The sequence below is a fragment of the Cornus florida genome, unplaced genomic scaffold (genome assembly GCF_030987335.1).
Source record: "Cornus florida cultivar Cherokee Brave unplaced genomic scaffold, ASM3098733v1 CherokeeBrave_3.0.0_Hap2_Chr01, whole genome shotgun sequence".
NCBI lineage: Eukaryota > Viridiplantae > Streptophyta > Magnoliopsida > Cornales > Cornaceae > Cornus > Cornus florida.
The window spans coordinates 18,277,164-18,282,526 of record NW_026775571.1 but is presented as its reverse complement, the minus strand read 5'-3'; the positions used below and the strand labels follow the sequence as shown (position 1 = coordinate 18,282,526).

Below are 5,363 nucleotides of genomic sequence, written 5' to 3'. Positions count from 1 at the left end.
TAGTACTTCTAATAATTTCTCCTCTTGTATGTCTGATAGCTCTGCTGAAATAATTACTGGAAGAGTACTTTCTGGCCCAAGAAATGCATACTTCAGATAAGAGGGCAACTGCTTTAGCTCTAGCTCTGGCGGAGACTCCAAAGATGGTAGAGGTGGTTTACTTGACAATTGTGGAAGTGGCTCAATAAGAATATTCCATGGTGGAATGTTGTGCATACTCGCCACATTAAGCAGGGCATTCACCTCTTCAATACTTTTCTCAATATCAAATGAATCAGCATCAAAGTAAGATAGCCATGCTTCTAATGGATATTTTGTCAAGGCAAATGGGGTCATCTTTTTAACACATTCATCGATAGCATTGACCAGAAAACAATCATTATTATCTGAAGGGCATTCATTGACTGGCATTGAAAATATTTAAGCACACCTTCATGTTGCCAAAAGATACGTCCATGACGTCAGTTCTACAATTTATACTCGCATTTGCTGTTATAAGGAAAGGACGACCAAGGATCACAGGAATGTGCCTTCTTGGCTCTGGAACTGGCTCGGTATCGAGCACAATAAAGTCAACTAGGAAGTAGAATTTATCTGCTTTGATGATCACATCTTCGATAATACCACAAGGCTGTTTGGTTGACCTATCTGCCAATTGGAGAATAATGGAAGTAGACTTCAATTCTCCTAATCCGAGTTGCAAGTAAACCGAATAAGGAAGGAGGTTTACACTTGCACCCAAATCTAGGAGAGCGCGCTCTACTTGATGATTCCCTTTTGTTCATAAAATTGTTGGAGCGCCTGGATCTTTGAATTTTGGAGCAGTGCAGTGTTGGATTATGGAATTGACTTGCTCAGTTAATAACACCTTTTTAGGAATATGGCTATTTGAACGCCTCTTTTGAGTACACATATCTTTCAGAAATTTAGCATAAGTTGGAATTTATTGAATTGCATCAAGTAATGGGAGATTAATCTTCACCTGTTTAAACATCTCCATTATGTCTTGAAGTTTGCTTGCTTGCTTTGTTGTCTTTGATGTTTCTTGTAGTCTCTGAGGGAATGCCACAACAACATACCTTTGTTCTGGAGATGGCTCTGTAGTTGGAGGTTCTTCTTGTGCTTTTTCATTACACTCCTTTTTCTCTTCAAGACTTTTCTTCCACTTGTCATCCTTCTTTGCTTCCTTTTCTTCCACCTTGTTTTCAACTCTTTACCACTTCTCAGAGTAGTAATTGCTTGCACTTGTTCATGCTGGACTTCTTGGCCAGTAAAGTCATCAATTATACGCACACCTCTTGGATTAGCCACTGGTTGACAAGGAAGCTTGCCATCCTCTCTTCTGTTCAAGGCTTGAGCTAGTTGGCCAACTTGAGTCTCTAACTTGGCAAGGGTTTGAGAATGAGACTGCACGAGTTGATTAGTTGGCTCTAACTGCTTTGACATCATTGCCTCAACCATTGATAAGAATTGTTGAGGTTAACTAAAGGCATTCATAAGAGTGAATCCTTGAGGATTTGAAGTCTGAACTGGAGATTGAAAATTGCCTCACACTTGAGGTACTTGAGGTGGAGGAGCTAATGTCCCTGTGGCTGGATTTCTCCATGAGAAGTTAAGATGGTTTCTCCAAGTCGGGTTGTAAGTGTTTGAGTACATATTATTCCCTCCGGGCCTTCCATATGTAGCATTAACTTGCTCTTGTGGAATTTTTGAATATTGAGATGCACTTGGACAAATGGACACATGGTGAGTTGGACTGGAACAGAAAGAACACACTTCAAAGCCTTGAACATTAGTCGCAGGAGGAGTACAATTTGACTGTGAAGTCATCAATTAATCAACCTTCTTGGTTAATGCCTTAATTTGGCTCACTAGCCCTTGATTTATTCCTATTTCATTCACACTTTTTGCTCTCCTCAATATGGTAGGAGGTCTTGTTACTGGAGGTAAGACATGTTATGTAGAATTATCAGATATATTTTCAAAAAGCTGCCATGTTTCCTCTACACTCTTCAACATAAAATTTTCACTACAAGAGGCATCCACTATATATCTTTGTGCCTCATTGAGCCCCTTATGGAAGAAGTTGACAAGCTGCCATTTTGGCATGTTATGATGAGGACACTTCTGAAGAAGGTCTTTGAATTGTTCCCAAGCCTCATGAAAAGGCTCGTCAGGCTCTTGAGCAAAACGAGTAATAGCATCTCGATATTGAGTAGTTCTTACCATGGGGAAGTACTTATTTAAAAACTTTTGTTGCAATTCGGTTAGCAATGAATTAAACCAGTCCTTTGCCTTGTCCTTTAATGAAAAGGAGAAAAGGTGTAGCTTGAGCACATCATCGTCAGAGCGTTGGTTCTTTATTGTTCTACACACCTTTGCAAAGTCATCCAAGTGTCGGTATGGATCCTCTTTTGATAGGCCATAAAAAGAAGGAAGTAACTGAAGAGTACTGGCCTTAATTTCGTAGTGAGGGGCCCTCACTTGAGGATACCGAACTGCAGATGAAGAGTTGTATGCAGCTGGTTCGTAGTGATCCTTTAAACAGTGAATTGCTTCTACAGTTGGTGGATCATCCGCCATCTTTTCCTTTTTAAAGCCTTCAAAATATTTCTTCAAGTTTCTGAGAGTCCTCTCGATTTCTGGGTCTAACGGAAGTTAAGGGAGTGACAAAGAACGTCTCCCAAGCATATAATGTCACCTACAATAATTAAAAGAAAACAGTATCAAAATAAAATAAATAAAATAAAATAAAATAAAATCCTAAACTAAGATCCTAATTGAAATTAATTGTAGAATTTAATATTATCTGTCAAGAACTAAAACAAGTCCTCGACAACGACGCCAAAAACTTGTTGTGAGATTTATACATACCACTCGCAAGTGCACGAATCTTTGCAGATAGGGTTTACTTGTAAGGGTGTCGTACCCAAGGGACTTATGTAAAATAAGTTTATTAACAAATTTCTTAGATTCGAAATTAATTTGAAAGTAGGATAATCGAATTATGATGATTAATTCTAAATAACTAAATAGAAAATAAAATAAACTAAATAACAATGATTAAATAGATGTAGAAAACAGAGAGAAAGAGAACTAGGGGTATGATTTCACCACTAACGTCGCACCACCAGTCAATTGTATCAATTTAATGGAGATATATCATATAACATGCATAGGGAATTAATCATGGCTACAAGCGCATATTAATTCAGCTAGAAAATAATATAATTCAAAGCTAAGCATGGACTATCTTCGATTGGCATAAACCGTCTACCTATCTATTTTACTCTAGGGTGTAGCATGGTCTATCTTTTCTAGGCATAATCCATCAAATCTCTAACATTATATTCAGATAAAAACCATTGTGTAATCATCTCATTCACAACTATAAGAAGTAAATGAGTTGTGTTCAATTACAAGATTAAAATATCTAAGACAAGATAGAAAAATATTTGTAATTGAATTAAAACTTTAAAATCGATTCTTATTGAAAAGTCAATTAAAAATCCTATAGATTACATAATCATGCATGATAAAAATTGTTCTCCAATAATTAAATACAATCAAACCAGTGTGCTAAGCTAGGGCTACATCACAACCCTAGCAAAGCGTTTAGCCAAGCATGACTGGAGTGGAATTCTTCATGGTTGAGGAAGACATCTTCGCCACCATGGATCGATCTCTTCTTTCTTCTGAATGTTCCTCTCTGATCTCAACCTCAAGCTCCTCTGTATGATCATTCAATGTTGTAGAGGACCCCCTTTTAAATAATAAAAGATCAGCCATAGAGTTCCCTTTTCCATATAGGAGACACACATAGAAATTCTGTCGAATAAGGACTCCTAAAATTCGTGCAGACTTCTAGGCCAATTTTGACGTGGTAAACAGCTGTTTTAGGGAATCCTCGTGAAACACAAAATTGTATTTCTTCGAATTTCCTATCAACCTAAGCAAGAATTTAGCCGTTTTGACACTCGAGGAGAGAGATACAGCCAGATTACCAACACGGGTTCAAGTTACCAACTTTGGCGAAAGTATCCTTTTTGGAGAAGGGTTTTTCCTTTTCTTCTTCTTTCCATTCTCATCAACTTGTGGCTACTTTTGTACTAATGTCTAAGTATAATTAGACTTGAATCTTCAACATTGCTCGGTCCCACGAAAAGTTATCGTTTAAAGCTTAGAATTACTGGTGTTGACTGATTTTACAATTAAAGCCCCGAAATAAATAAAACAATAAAACAATGTAAAATCACAAATAAACTATTATTAAGAGAATAAAACATGGAAATAAAGGGGCTAAAATGTGTAACATTCAACGTCTAATAGTTATTACGTTCTATGTATAGTTGAACATAATAGAATCAATTTAAAAGACAAGATTGCTTTAATTTAAATTAAAGTGAATCAAAGGACTTTGACTTGCTTATACAAGTTGTCCTTAACCAATGTCGTGGCTAAGCTTTAAAGATAAAGATCAAAGTACTCTAAACTGGCCTGAAACGTCTGCCAAATAGATTCTTCACCTTGCTAAGCTGGCTTGCAACTGGAGAGCAAAAGTGCTCTCAGAATCAAGTAGTGAACGTCCACTCACTCCTCTGGAGCAGGAGTTCAGAATTGGCAAACACGCTTGTGAACTTAAAAGGTTTTACTGCTTGGCAAAACCTATTTCCAAAAATAGTCTCAAAGTCCTCCAAAGGCTATATTTTCAAAACAGACTATAAATGAAAGTTTCACTCTCTCATTTGAGCTTATTAGCATTAGTTATTGTTAGGATTTTCCTTTCCATTAGTTATAACTCATATGCTTTTGAGAGCACTTTGAGAAAAGAAAATCTTCTCAAACTTCATTTATATCTCTTTAAAAAGTTTTCTAATAAAAGACAGGAGACAAGATTTTAATTATCATTAAATATTTGAAGAAGTGTTCAGAGATCACACTCTAGAAGTTAAGCTAGATTACTTTCTTAATCCTTTACTCTAGAGTTTGAGAGTGCTAATTGTATATCTATCTTTTCTAATATACATTGTAGAGAGGATTTTATTGTATATCTATCCAAGAAGGGACACCAGATTACTTGCTTAATCCTTTACTCAAGAGTTAGAGAGTGCTAATTGTATATCTATCTTTTGAGATATACATTGTAGAGAGGATTTTATTATATATCTATCCAAGAAGGGACACCTCTGTATTGTGAATTTGTGCTAATAGCACTTCTCTTTGACAAGAGATTAAAGTAAACCTTCGGAAGTCTTAGTACGTGGGTGATGCACCTCAGCAAGAAAAGCTTTCCTCTGAGCCAGTAAAAGAAGGGGTTGATCCTAAGCATGTGAAAAGTATCACTGATACCAATTGATAAAAAG

General features: G+C 36.5%; 1 non-coding gene across 1 annotated transcript; it reads left to right on the top strand.

Annotated features, from left to right (window-relative positions):
* The first annotated feature begins 2,107 nt into the window (after positions 1 to 2,107).
* LOC132282934 (small nucleolar RNA R71) lies at positions 2,108 to 2,212 on the top strand. Its single transcript, XR_009471913.1, has one exon. It is a non-coding gene; the product is annotated as a small nucleolar RNA R71 (small nucleolar RNA).
* The last annotated feature ends 3,151 nt before the right edge of the window (positions 2,213 to 5,363 follow it).